General features: G+C 34.9%; 1 protein-coding gene across 2 annotated transcripts in view; it reads left to right on the forward strand.

The window, feature by feature from the left end:
* Window positions 1–15,748, forward strand: part of CtBP (C-terminal binding protein) — a 182,766-nt gene that overhangs the window by 116,904 nt on the left and 50,114 nt on the right. The window lies entirely within an intron of this gene.

Here is a 15,748-nt window from a genome sequence, read left to right on the forward strand (position 1 = left end):
AACTATAAGTTAAAGGTGCCAAGAAATTATATTCTTGGTTTCATCCTTTGTCAAAGTGTTAGCAAACAAAGTTTGTGCACAAAGTAACTTCATAAATAAGCCACTTGTATATAGAGGCTAATGACTTCACATCAAATGCCTTAGCATCTCCTAATGCAACACACATATATTTATGGACATGTGTAATGCAGTGTATTTTTGGAAGGGCCACTACCCAGACTGGTTTTAGCCTTTATTGAGGTCTCATCAGTGGGAGCTAGACCCACAACTTAGACCAAGGGAATGCCGAAGTCATATTTCCACATACAAGGAAGTTTTTCCACTTGGTTATACTGTAAATTAAAGATGCCAAGAAATTATATTCTTGCTTTCATCCTTTATCCAAGTGTAACCGCATCAAGTAATTTCACGACTGGGCTACTTGTATATAGAAGCTAATGACTTCACAACAATTGATTTAGTATCTCATAATGCAATGCACATATCCTTAAGGAGATATATAATGCTATGCAATATGGGAACGGCCACTACCCACACGAATTTCGACCTTTATTGAGGTCTTATATCTGTCTGTCAAAACTTCATCTGTCATCAAAAATTAAAACCATCATCATGGTGAAGATTACACTGGCCAACAAAAAAAAAAAATTTTTTTTCTGCTGATTATGATCTGACACTTGTTTTTTACTAATTTGGGTGTGCTGATTTCAAATATCAAACCCATTTTTCTCTATCATGTCAGGTTTTTCCTCTATTGCATTTTCTTTTTGCTAATTTTTAAGTTTTTGTTAGTTTTAAGGAGGCAATACTATTTAGAGGATCAAAAAATTCGATTTTTTAATATTATTTTCTAAAAGTATGTACTTTTAAAAATCTGTTCCTAACTTTTTATCAAAACATTCAAAAACTTCCCGAAGATATAGCCTATTATTCAAAGCGGTGTGCAGATCAGAATTGGAGCGCTCGCCGCTCTCACTTTTTAGTAAACGAATAAATGCGTAAGAACATGCAACGCCATGTACTGGCGCTTTGAATGCGAGAGAGGCCGATAACCGACCTAATACATTTAGGTGATGAAAAGTAGGCGATGACAACTGCCTAAAACAAATGAATGCTATATGCATCATAGCGGACAAAAAACGATAGAAATCAGTCAATCATTAATCGATCGTGAAAGTATGATGAGCGCTTATAAAGTTTCAATAAAGTCTCTGGGTTTTTTTGTCTTGTTAATTGCATGTTAGTCGGCAGTGAAGAAAATACATTGTGTCTACTACTCGAAAATGTGTCAGTAGTGTAGATTCCTTCTGGTACATTTGTGGCAGCTTTACTATTCCCAGTCAAAGGACAAATATCACTGATTTCGTTAAGAAAGTGTACTTTGCATATTTTGGCGTAAAACTTGCAGATCAGGACAATTCATGGGCTCCAAATAAAGTGTGTAAGTCATGTGTAGAAAATTTACGACAGTGGAGCAAGGGAAAACGCCAAAAATTAGCTTTTGGCATTCCAATGATTTGGCATGAACCGAAAAATCACGTAGATGATTGCTATTTTTGTTTAGTTCAGACTTCTGGTTATAATAAGAAGAATAAGAAAAAATTGTGTATCCAAATCTCGACTCAGCAATTCGGCCAGTTGCTCATTCCAGTGAAATAGCCGTGCCAATTTATAAAGGACTTCCTTTACTTGAGAACGAGCATGATCGGGATATGCCAGATGTTCTTGAGGAGCAAGACCCGGATGTTGATTTAGACAATGAAAATTTAATTTCTAGTTCTGGACCGCAACGTTTTACTCAAGTGGAATTGAATGACTTAGTAAGAGATTTGGGCCTATCAAAGGAATCATCGGAATTGTTAGCTTCAAGATTAAATGAAAAAACTTACTGGAGCAAGATACGAAGATAACTTTTTATCGTAGTAGGTAAAGTAATCTTGTACAATATTTTAAACATGAGTGTGGCTTTGTTTACTGTAACAATGTGTCAGGTTTACTGACTGAAATGAGTGTTGTACGATATCATCCAAATGAGTGGCATTTATTTATCGACATTTCAAGCAGAAGTGTCAAGTGTGTCTTACTACACAATGGGAATGTATATGGCTCAATTCCTATTGGCTATTCAGTCCACTTAAAGGAAACATATGAGGACATTAAAAAGGTTCTGAAGTTATTAAAATATACAGACCATAACTGGATCATCTGTGTGGATATTAAAATGGTGAACTTTTTACTTGGCTTTCCAAGAGGATATACAATTTTCCGTGTTTTTTATGCTTCTGGGATAGTCGAGCTAGAAACTAACACTGGAGTTAGAAACATTGGCCTCTTAGAATATCCTTAAATGTTGGAGAACAGAATGTTATAAATCAAGCTTTAATCGACAGAGAAAAAATCATTTTTCAACCTCTACACATCAAACTAGGTCTTATGAAGCAGTATGTTAAAGCTTTAGATTTACAAGGTGACTGTTTCCAATACATATGTGAAAAATTTCCATGACTTAGTTATGAAAAAATTAAAGCCGGTGTATTTGATGGACTGCAAATTAGAACTTTAATGAGAGACCCAAATTTCATCAACTCTATGAACGAAATTGAGAAAGAGGCCTGGACTTCATTTACGATGGTTTCGAATAATTTTCTTATAAACAAAAAAGCGTGCAATTACAAAGATTAGTGGAAACAATGCTTGAAGATTTCCAGCACCTAGGTTGCAACATGAGCATAAAGCTTCATTTCCCATACAGTCATCTTGATAGATTTCCTGAGAATTTAGGTGCTGTAAGCGATGAATAAGGCGAAAGATTTCATCAAGACTTAAAAACTATGGAAGATCGGTACCAAGGAAGATGGGATTCTCACATGATGGCTGACTACTGTTGGAGTATTCAAAGGGATTGCCAAAACAGAACACACAGCAGAAATTGCTACAAACAAAAATTTATTCCCTGAAACTCATGTGTAAGTAAAATTGTTATTTTTTTATAAATATTCTTGTAATTTTTAATGAATATTGTTAAGTAGTTATGTATCTAATTATCGGCCTCTCTCGCATTCAAAGCGCAGTACGTGCCGTTGCAGGTTCTTACGCATTTATTCGTTTACTAACGAGCGAGAGCAGTGAGCACTCTGATTCTGATCTGCACACCGCTTTGAATAATAGGCTATGTCTTCGGGAATTTTTCTAATTTCTTGATAAAAAGTTAGGAACATATTTTTAGAAGTACATACTTTCAGAAAATAATATTAAAAAATCGATTTTTTTTGATCCTCTAAATAGTACTGCCTCCTTAAAACTATCAAAAACTTACAAATTAGCAAAAAGAAAATGCCATAGAGTAAAAATCTGACGTGATAGAGAAAAATAGGTTTGATATTTGAAATCAGCGCACCCAAATTAGTAAAAAACAAGTCTCATATAAAAGTCAGCAAAAATTGTGTTGGACTGTGTTATCCTTTAAAAAGTAATTTCCTCTTGTATAAAGTTCTCTCACCCCCATTCCAGATGTATCAGATATAGCATTCTCCCCCCCCCCCTCCTTTATTTTAACAATCTCTCTGTTCTGCACAAACAACTAGTTTGTCTTTAATTCGCTTGACATCCTTCCTTCTGATATTTTTCATTTCAAGTTGAAGCTTCTGTTTTTATAATGTTGTCAGTTTATTGCATTTTATGGCTATATTGTTTTGTGACATTCAGGGAAATAAATCTCCAATTAAAATCCAGTTTGATTCATTAAATAATTGTGCTTTTTCACTTACTGAACTTTGAAACTTGAGCAAATTTTTTCCTCAAAACAAAAAAGATAATATTTGTAAATCTCTCATTAAGTAAATTCCAATGATTAACCCACACTTTTCATGAAAATATGGTCAAGTACCTCACAGTACTTCACCATATTTTCATGAATACCCAACTAATTAAATCAACCAAAATTCACATTTTCATGACTTGCACTCTTTTTCATTTTGTTTCACTGTCTTTGCAGCTTCCTTCCACTTGGGAAAGGAAGTTGCAGTCTTCAAGATTTTGTATATCTGCTTACCATGCCTACTTTGAGGACGTGTTTACAAGCTTCGTAATTAGTGAAAAGCTGAAGATGCAGTGTCATTGAATACTGCATATTAGACTGGAAGAAGTGTAAAAAGAATTGTTCCTTCAAATCACTGGAGAAACTCAATTCCAAGTTTTAAAAGCTGCAAATGAATGAAGAATGCTACATTTACATTTCAATACAATATGTGTGTATTCATATGCACGTTCAAACTTCAATAAAGAGCCTCTGTAGCTCAGTTGGTATTAGAGTCCTTTGGTCAGAAAGACCTGAGTTCAGTTCCCATCCATGACATTAGGAACTTTTATCTCTATTGACTAAAACTGAGTTAGCTGGTTTCATGTGGAGGTAGAGATTTTTTTTCTTCCAGAGACTCAGGTTTTTTGTCCCTCAGAGCAGGCGAACACATACGGATCTACAGTGAGAAATCATTGTCAAATTCCTGACAATTGCTATCAAGGAGTGTACAGGATATGATAGCACTACATGAAAATTTTACATCATTACTAACTTCCTATCTACATTATTCCTTAAAATCAATCTATTACCTGTCAGATCTGATATTTATGTCTTCTAAGGCACTTTTTACTGTATTGGTGCACCTGTATCTTGGTCTTCCTCTGGGTTTGTTTCCTGCCAACCTGGCAGAGAAAACTTGTTCTGTTAATCTTTCCTCTTCCATTCTGTTTAAGTGACCATGAATAAATTCATATGGAATAAGAGAGAAATTAGTCGGAACACTAAATTAGCTGTAAACAAGACAGTGTTCAAACCAGTTTTAACTTATGGATCTGAGAGCTGGGTCAGAAGTAAAACACTTGACCAAAGACTAGAGACTGCAGATATGAGAGTCCTGAGAAAGATTAGAGGCATGAACAGATGGCATCAATGGCAATATCATATTAAAAACGAGAATATTAAGAAAGAACTTGACATTGTCAGCATCCAGGAATGTGTTAGCAGAGCTAATCTCAGGTGGTATAGTCATTTAAACAGAATGGGCGAGGAAAAATTGGCAAAACAAGTGTTCTCTGCCAGGTTTGCAAGAAAAATGACCGAGGAAGACCAAGATATAGGTGGATTGATACGGTACAAAGTGCCTTAGAGGACAGAAATATAAGATATGATAATATTGGAGTCTTGACAAGTAACAGTCTGACCGAGGAAAATTGTAGATAGGAAGTTAGTAATGATGTAAATTTTACATGTAGTACTATCATATCCTGTACACTCCTTGAGGGTACATGGCAGGAATTTGATGATGAAGTTCTCCATTCGCAATGCAGAACTCAATGCTTCTGCCTATTTTCATTGTCTTTGCCTTGTTATTGCCAACCTTCATTATCATATCTATTACAACAGTTATTCAATTTAGTCAGAGAATCTTGCAGTCTAGTCTTGTTGCAGATTTATTTAGAAGTATAACATCATCTGCAGAAAGTAAGAGCTGAGATTAACATCTCCAATTATATCAGGTTTAGTACCACTTCATAATGTGATCCATATAGATAATGAATATAGTCTGACCACAGAAGGGAGAGCTCTCGTTGGAAGACTGCCAAGAAGAGTCCATTCATGTTGAAGGGGAGAAAGAAATAAGGCGATGAACGAATTGGTCAATAACACACGAAAACAAATGCATTATAGGTAAAATTTTCCAACGGTAATACAAGCAAAATATTTACCACTTTAAAAACTACAGTGATCATAAAAATGAAGTTAATTTTCCGACGTGTAATAATAAACAACTCATCCTACAGTACAGATTGATTACCCTGTTATCGGAATGGATTCTCCTTCTGTTGACATGCGCAGAAGTGTTGAAGGGTCTCGTATCTGGGACATACTATAACAGGGGGGGATAATGTATATCCTTGTCTGACACCAGATTTAACATTAAACCATCTTCCTGTACTTCCTTCAATTTTAGCTGCTAACTTACAACTCAAATAAAGACTGTATTGCTTGATATAATGCCTCCTTGAAAACACACAGCTGTAGCATTTTGAATAGCTTCTCTCTCTCAGCACCTTGTCATGTCTTTTTCAGATCTACAAAACTTAAATACAGATGTTTGTTATATTCCCATGAATTTTCAACTATTTGTCATCAAGTGAAAATCTGATCCTGACAGCCTCTATTTGGCCTTATTCCAGCTTGTTCTTCACCAAGCTTCCCTTCAACAATTCTTTTCAACCGTTTCTCAAGTATACTTGCATAAAACTTACCAGGAATGCTCAGTAGAGAAATACCTCTAATTCTCAAATTGTTTTATTTCCCTTTTTATGTATGGGTACCATGAGAGCTCTACTCCAATCATCTGGAATTCATCCCTCTGTCCAGGCTTTCTGAACTATACAGTGCAGCCACTGTAAGACTTATACCATCCATACTTGAGCATTTCTGGTCGAATACCATTTACTCTTGCTGCCTTTCCACATTTCAGCTTTTGATGGCTTTTTCTACTTCAAGTATGGATGTGTATTCCTGACTGCATGCCTGGTCAGTGTTTTTTACCACTGTACTGTTATCACTACTTGGTTTATTTAGCAATTTTTCAAAGTACTCCACACTTCAAAGATATCTTTTTCTTCTGTTTTCATGTCACCTTTATCATCTCTAATTCCTTTTACAACACTCTTTCGTCCGTTTCTGAGCTTCTTCAACAACCTCCAGAATATCCTGCCACCTTCTTGATATTTATTTTCTATGTCCTTACCGAAGCCCTCCCGTGACTTTTGTTTAGCTAGTTTTACACAGTTTTTAGCTTTCTTACATTTGTCTCTGTATTTTCTAAGAGCACAAGCTGACTTATTTGCCAGGAACTATTATAAGCTTTCTTCTTTTCTTTCACTGTCTCTTTAACTTCCTGTGTCCACCATGGAGTTCTGATTTTTCTTTCCTTGCAGACAACCTCACCACATGCCTCTCTGGCTAAATCAGTCAATATTTTCTTCAGGGCTTTTCACTGAATCTCCAAGGTTTGGTTCCTGTTCTCAAACTCTTTCATTTTTTCTTCAATTCAATAATGTTTGTATAAATTAATCTACAGTTCACATCTGAGATCTGCTTAACTTTTATTCACTTTAAAATTTCTTACATGTTCTTCTACTCAATATTAAATTCAATTTTATCCTGCTCAAGACTAAATGGTGATCTTCCAATTTCAAATCCTCTGTACACTCTAGTGTCCTGAACAAGTGAGAAGACATTGTTATTAACAATAACATAGTCAGTGAGACTTTTCTTATTCCTAGCCTCTTCTCTCCATGTGAATTTGTGCACATTTTTATGTTGGAATATGGTGTTAGTAATAACCAGTTCATGTCCTGAGCAGAAATCCAACAGGTATTTGCCATTATTATTAGCTTTGCTCTTTTCTCCTTTCCCAAAACATGTTTGTATGTCTGATGATAATTTCCTGTTCTGCTATTTAGATCCTCGACAGGGACCAACTTTTCATTTTTCATTGTGTCATTTGCTTTCTCTAAAACATCAAAAAAAAAATAAAAATTCCTTTACTTCTAGCTTAGTAGAACCTTCTGTACCATAGTCATAAATAAGTCTCATTGTCCAGTTCCCCATTCTGATATTTGCCCACATCACTGCTTGATATGGCCTGCCATTCAAGAAGATTAGCCTTGTATTTAGTGTTGAATACTATGGCTACACCTTCTTTTCCTTGATTGTCATTGTACAAATGTAGGGGTGCTTAAGGGTCATAGCTGTATAACTGAGAGCAGACCTCAACATAGCCTTTAAAGGAATGCAGAGAACCGAACAGGGCTTCTGACCTAATGTCCAATCCTCACCTTCTCTTGGTGCACCCTGTTGGGTATCTACCTGGATACTGAATGAACGAGGATGGGTTAGCAATTTGGGATTTAGCCGACCAAATTGTAATTCTTATTGCTTAAAGCAAATTACAAAATGATGATACAACATGATAAAATTTCATGCTGGCCGGGGCATCACCTAGTTGTTGTTTTCACCAGGGAACCAGGGTGAACAGCGAAAAGTCAGCTACTGGAACAAATCTGAAAAAACACCCCAACTCAACATCACCAGAGTTAAAGATCGGTACTATCAACATAAGAATCCTGAATGGCAAAGAAATGGAGCTAGCTGAGGAATTAGATAAGTACCAGATCGACATAATAGGGGTGACTAGAACAAAAAAGACAAAAACTGGTGAGATCTTTCTGAGCAATAAATACAAAATGTTATATTCAGGCAATGACAATCAAAGAAAAGAATGAGTAGCCATAGTATTCAACACTAAATACGAGGCTAATCTTCTTGAATTGCAGGCACTCTCAAGTAGAGTGATGTGCTCAAATATCAGAATCGGTAAGCGGACAATAAGACATTTGTGCCTATGGTCCCACAGAAGGTTCTACTAACATAGAAGTGGATGCATTTTTTGAGGGTTTAGAGAAAGCAACTGACACAATGAAAAAGGAAAAGGTGGTCCTTGTTGGAGATCTAAATAGCAGAGTAGGAAATGATTGTGAGACATACAAAAATATTTTTGGAAAATTTGGAGAAAAGAGCAAAGCTAATAATAATGGCAAATATCTGTTGGATTTCTGCTTAGGACATGGACTGGTTATTACTAACACCATGTTCCAACATAAAAATGTGCACAAATTCACATGGAGAGAAGAAACAAGAAATAAGAAAAGTCTCATTGATTATGTTATTGTTGATAGTGATGTTTTCTCCCTTGTGCAGGACACCAGAGTGTACAGAGGATTTAAAATTGGAAGTGATCACACAATCAAAATACTGCCTATCAACAAGAATTGTTGATAGGCAGTATTTTGATTGAGAATGTCTATGCTTGCTTAATGAAATTTAGAATTAAGATAGTTATTGATAGAGTATTAATGAAAGTGTTCAATGCATGTTCTGTGAATAACTTGTGAAAGGAATTATATCCTGGTAGTATTATATTTAGTCTTGAGCAGGATAAAATTGAATAATTTCATATTGAAAAGAGTAACATGTAAGAAAGTTTTAAAGTGAATAAAAGTTGAGCACCTCTCAGATGTGAACTGTAGACTAAAATACACAAAGATTATTGAAGAAAAAATGAAAGAGTTTGAGAAATGAATTAAACTTTAGAGATTCAGTGGCAAGCCTTGAAGAAAACCTTGATTGTGTTATATATGCTTTCTTTATACAATTTATACTTAAAGAGTTTTCTTGATTATATCCTTTCTCATTAAAAACCTTACTTAAAATCCTACTGACTGTGCCATTGTTATGTTTCTGTTTACGTCTATATTTTCCCTTTGACTATCTCTAAATAGCGCTCCTTCTAATCTACTGTCGTACCCTTAAAATATTAATTCAGATTTATCTGCTCTTCGGATATTGGCAAAATTTTTATTATGCTGTGTCAGCCAACATCCTATAACAGAGGAGACTCTTGTTCAGGGAAATAATTCTAAATTCAAAAGGGATACACACAATAATTAATCTCACGCTAGCGCTGTGCAGATTCAATTAGCAGTCATGACTCGAATCTCACTTAAGCAATTATATCTAAATTCCTCCCCGCCAAAAGATTCTATTTTATAAGTGGTGGTTTGAATTCCTAATCTGGCATAAACTCAGGTATAAGGTACAATAGATGTTTATTGGAAAAACAAAAACATTTACAGTTAAGAAATTCAAATACTCAATGGATCAAAATTCACTCTAAGTTAAGGTTCATACTAAATCGCAATGAATCTGAATATGCTAAATCCTTCAATTATGAAAGGATAAGATTAAGTGTAAGTATAATACTACTAGGATATAATTCCTTTCACAAGTTATTCACAGAACATGCATTGAACACTTTCATTAATACTCTATCAATAACTATCTTAATTCTAAATTTCATTAAGCAAGCATAGCCATTCTCAATCAAAATACTGCCTATCAACAATTCTTGTTTGTTCCACAGGGTCTTAATTAATTCACTCAAATTCTCACTTTAAAGTTCTCTACTAGTGTCCTTTAGTTTACAGTATACACAAATTTCTTATTTTTCTAAGCGATTTTTAACATAGAATGAAAATGTTTACATTACCGGATCCTTTCAGATTTCATGCCGTCCGTCATCACCTAGTCGACCCACCACTTTCTCACGAATCCCCCGACAATTCTCCTAAAACTCGAATCCAGGAACCGAAGAAGAAAAAGCCCTGTAAAATGGTGCACTTCATCTTTTATTCACCCTTTTTGGGCGCCCTCTATTCGATTTGGTTTTCACCCACGAACCCCATCGTTCATGCCCTTTGGGTGATCCTACACTCTCCCTAATCTGTTAGGTTACATTATTCCAGGTAGCCATTCTAACGTCATTTTCTGTGTAGGTATAGCCTCCATCGCTACGCTCAACTCGTACAGATTATATGCGATTATTCCGGATTACTACTTATAATTTTTCTCAGAATTTCATAATGTACTAGACAGCTTAATGGGAATTACAAATAACTTAACAATTCCCTTACACATTTCTTACTATTTTGACACAAAATTCTCTGCTTCTCATTTCAGTTATGCAGGAATAACTCTCACTATTCAAATAATATAGTTCTCAATAATTCAAATAATTATGAAGTATTATTTTATGTTATTACATAACATAAAATAATACGTCATAATTATTAGCTGATGTGCACATATCTCCTTAATTAGTAGTATTTATCATGTTAAATCCTGAATAAAGAATTTACTTGTAAAGCTCTCTATTCAGGATCTAACAATTGATTCAACCAGAGAGGCATGTGGTGAGGTTGTCTGCAAGGATAGAAAAATCAGAACTCCATGTTGGACACAGGAAGTTAAAGAGGCAGTGAAGGAAAAGAAGAAAAAGCATATCAGAAGTTCCTGGCAAATAAGTCAGCTTGTGCTCTTTGTGAATACAGAGACAAATGTAAGAAAGCTAAACACTGTGTAAAACTAGCTAAACAAAAGTCATTGGAGGACTTTGGCAAGAACATAGAAAATAAAAATCACGAAAGGTGGCAAAATATTTTGGAGGTTGTTGAAGAAGCTTAAAAATGGAGGAAAGAGTACTGTAAAAGGAGTTAGAGATGATAAAGGTGACATGAAAATGGGAGAAAAAGATATCCTTGAAGTATGGAGTAATTACTTCGAGAAATTGCTAAATGAAACAAGCAGTGATAGCACAGTGGTAAAAAGCACTCAACATGCATACAGTCAGGAATACATATCCATACTTGAAGTAGAAAAAGCCATCAAAGGCTTAAAATGTGGAATGGCAGCAGGAGTAAATGATATTCGATTAGAAATGCTGAAGTATGGTGGTATAAAAGTCTTGCAGTGGCTGCACTGCATAGTTCAGAAGGCATGGACAGAGGGATGAATTCTCGATGATTGGAGTAGCTCTCATAGTACCCATATATAAAAAGGGAAATAAAACTGAATGTGAGAATTACAGAGGTATTTCCCTACTGAGTGTTCCTGGCAAGATATATGCAAGTATATTTGAGAAATGGCTGAGAAGAATTGTAGAAGAAAAGCTTGGTGAAGAACAAGCTGGATTCAAGTCAAATAGAGGCTGTCAGGACCAGATCTTCACTTTACAACAAATAGTGAAGAAATCATGGGAATATAACAAAGATCTCTATTTGAGTTTTGTAGATCTGGAAAAGGCATATGATAAGGTGCCAAGAGAGAAGCTATTCAATACGTTAGTTTTGTGCTGTCAATGGGGCATTATATCAAGGAATACTTAGTCTTTATTTGAGTTGTAAGTCGTCAGTTAGAATTGATGGAAGTACAGGAAGATGGTTTAATGTTAAATCTGGTGTGAGACAAGGATGTACATTATTCCCTCTGTTATTCATTATCTCTATGGATCACATTATCAAGGAAAGTGGTATTAAACATGATATCAAAATTGGAGATGTTAATGTCAGCTCTTTGCTTTATGCAGACAATGTTATACTTATCAATAAATTCGCTACGAGTCTGCAAGATTCCTTGACTAAATTGAATAACTGTTGTAATAGATATGGTATGAAGGTCAGCAATAACAAGACAAAGACAATGAAAATATACATAATTGTTGAAAATGTCAATTGCGTTGTGAACGGAGAACCTGTGGAACAAGCAAAACATTTAACCTACTTCAGCACAATTTTTAGTGAAGATGGTAAATTAAATATGGAAATAAACAACAGAATCAATAAAGCTGGTATAGTAGGAAGTCAATTGAATAAATTCATATGGAATAAGAGAGAAATTAGTCGGAACACTAAATTAGCTGTATACAAGACAGTGTTCAAACCAGTTTTAACTTATGGATCTGAGAGCTGGGTCAGAAGTAAAACACTTGAACAAAGACTAGAGGCGTGAACAGATGGTATAAATGGCAAATGAGAATATTAAGGAAGAACTTGACATTGTCAGCATCCAGGAATGCATTAGCAGAGCTAATCTCAGGTGGTATGGTCATTTAAACAGAATGGGCGAGGAAAGAGTAGCAAAACAAATGTTATCTGCCAGATTGGCAGGAAAACGATCCAGAGGAAGACCAAGATATAGGTGGATTGATATGGTACAAAGTGCCTTAGAGGACAGAAATATAAGATCTGATAATGTTGGAGTCTTGACAAATAACAGAATGATCTGGAGGAAAATTGTAGATAGGAAGTTAGTAATGATGTAAATTTTTCATGTAGTACTATCATATCCTGTACACCCCTTGAAAGTACATAGCAGGAATTTGATGGTGATGATGATTTATTTTATTATTTCCTAATTAATTTGCAGTGGCAGAAAAGTTTTCCCGAGTCCAGCCTAAAACCAAGGAATCTTTCTCGTGGTGAAAAGATTTTAAGTGTCAACAGCAAAAGGACTTTAGGACAGCTGAATTTCATGTGGTCACTGTGTGAAAATTGACAGACTCTGAGAAAATCAATGGAGATGTTCAATTATGCTAATAATCCAGCAGCTCAGATTGATTGTTTTAGTACATTGGAATATTTCAAAGCTGTTTTGCAGAATGAAAAGTAATCTAGATTTGTTTGTTCATATGTTTATGAGCCAATGTTTATATACTTACTTTAAAACCTACAGTTTGACAATTTTGTACCTTATATTGGTGAAACTGGATGCACAATTCCGATCTATTAAAAAAAAATTAAATTTAACACATTCTAATATAACTTCTTTCAAGTTCTCCAACAAACCCTCACTTTAGGACTCTAGGGCAATAATTTCAGCTTTTATTGGTGCCACCATCAATACTGTTGTTCTAATTTATCTGTGAGTAATCTCTAACTTAATTAATCTCAGTGATTTCAAATAAATAACAGGATGCTAGCTTTGATGTAGTAGAGTATTTTTGTTCTAGAAGTCAAGCCGGTAGTTTTAATGGTTGACAAAATTAGTGTGACCTTGGTATACTATGTAGATTGGAACACAACATGTGTTTTTATATATGTATATCCCAGATGATGACCTTGGTATGAAGATTGAAATGTCAGGTGATCATGTTTGTTTATAATAAAGTTTTACTATAACATGATTATAATTTTTCCATAATTTTTTTTTAAATAATACAAGCGCTTTTTTTCAAATGTGTAGTTTACCCTGAAGATGTATGTTATAAGTCATAGGAAAACTGTTTGATTAAAAGTTTTTTTTTTATCATTGATGTTTCTTATTCACAGTTCATTCTGGATAAGCCATAATTAACAACCAAGAAAAATGAAGATTAGCTCTTTACTGCAAGAAGGTATCACCAAGACTGTATACGAGAAAAAACAAGCATGTCATGATGGCTTTCACCAGAATCTTATAAAGTTCAAATTCTTTGCAAACAAATTATCAGCAAACAAAAGTAACTTTGAAAGTACCAAAAAAGCAAGAAACATGTATCATGTCAAAATGGCAGTCATACTTTCCTGTCTCTTTAAAACAACATCAATCATAACTTTTGTCCATTTCTACTTTACTTTCTTTTGCACTTTCACTGTTCTGTGGTACCACATCACCTATGAAAAAGACAATATCTTACCTTCTTCAATTCTTGCATTGATGATCGTAGTAAATGTTCAACATGCTTTTGATTTGTTTTGTGTATATCTGTCATCAGCTGCTACAAACCTGTTTCTGATCTTCAAATAATTTTTTTCATGAGGTCTGATAACTTTATTAATTTCAGTGCTAGAGACCTAATGCTGTCATATTTCTTGTAAAAAAAAATTCTACTCTTTCTTTCTGTCAGTGCCCAGCTCTGGACAAGATGTTCTGAGAATAAACATGTTATAAATATTGCTTCCTTACCATCCAAGAAGTTGACTTCTCTCTTTTACTCAACATCTTACTTTACCTCTGAACAATCTCATGTGGAGGAGACAGTTTTTTCCTCTTGGAAACTTAGGTTTCTCATCCCACAAACATGACCTACCAGAAGAATACATGCAGTTTGCAGAGTACACTAGCCATATAACCTTAGTTGCTTCAGCTATAATTTCAGACAACATAAACTTCAAACAACTCTGTATGAATCACAAGTCCTTCCAACATTTGAATACTGTTTCTATGTTTTTGTTGATATCCCTGAGAGCTCTCTGAAGTCTTTAATACACAATACAAAATTAATACATACAATAATTCACTCTACGCTTCAAGTGCTTTAGGTTCTTGCATTTTCTACCAACATTTCCGGTCATGGTTCATCAAAATTTTCATCGGTAATTCCATTCATGCAATGAATGGAATTACCGATAAATCTTTAAATAATCTTTAATACCTGTGCAGCTGCTATTTGTTGATCCTTTAAGGCAGTTTAACTCACCTTACAGAACAGTTTTTTCTTCTTTTCATTAATTGTTGCTGTTGCCTTTTATAACTATTAAAAAAACCCAAGTCTTTCTCAACTTTCTGCCCATCCACTACACTAATGTACTGTAAGTTGAACAACCTCTCATATATGATACTACCAATTAAAAAATTATCTGGTGATTATATCCAGAATTTAAAATTTCAGGTTACATTACTCCTTATATAGGATGTAGAGGTTACTATTGCAGTACTACACCATCTGTCCAAAATGAAACCGAACCTGTGATAGAAAATAAAACACAGGCCAATTATAATTATTCAAATCATTTATTTCAATTAATATATTCTCCCTCAACTTCGATACAGCGTTTGGCACGGTCAATTAATTCGTTAAATGAGCTTTTTTATATCGGTGTTTGGGATACTGTTTAGGGTTGTGGTACTGCCCCTTGAATGTTTTCAGTGGTGTCGTATCACTTTCCTTTCATCAGCATATGAAGTCTGGGGGGAAGAGAAAGAAGTCACAGGGTGCTAAGTCAGAGGAATACGGCTAGTGATCCAACACACAACCTTGGTTTTGCTCAAAAACTGTCTCATAATGTTCGAACGATGAAGTGGTGCATTATCGTGCAAAAGTGACCAGCTGCCTGCGTCATGATATTCATGGCGTACGCGACGAATTCTCACTCTCAATCGCTTCAAAACTTCGAGATAAAACTCTCCATTGGTCATTTGGCCAGGCGGAACGGATTCTTTGTAGATAATGCCCTTGGAATCGTAGAAACAAATCAGCATTGTATTTACTTTTGACTTCTCCAAGCGACTTTTTTTCGGATGCCCCTCTTCTGGTGGTCTCCACTCAGCACTTTGTTT

The sequence above is a fragment of the Typopeltis vanoorti genome, chromosome 26, assembly GCF_054136105.1.
Source record: "Typopeltis vanoorti isolate ZY-2024b chromosome 26, IOZ_Tvanoo_1.0, whole genome shotgun sequence".
Lineage (NCBI taxonomy): Eukaryota > Metazoa > Arthropoda > Arachnida > Uropygi > Thelyphonidae > Typopeltis > Typopeltis vanoorti.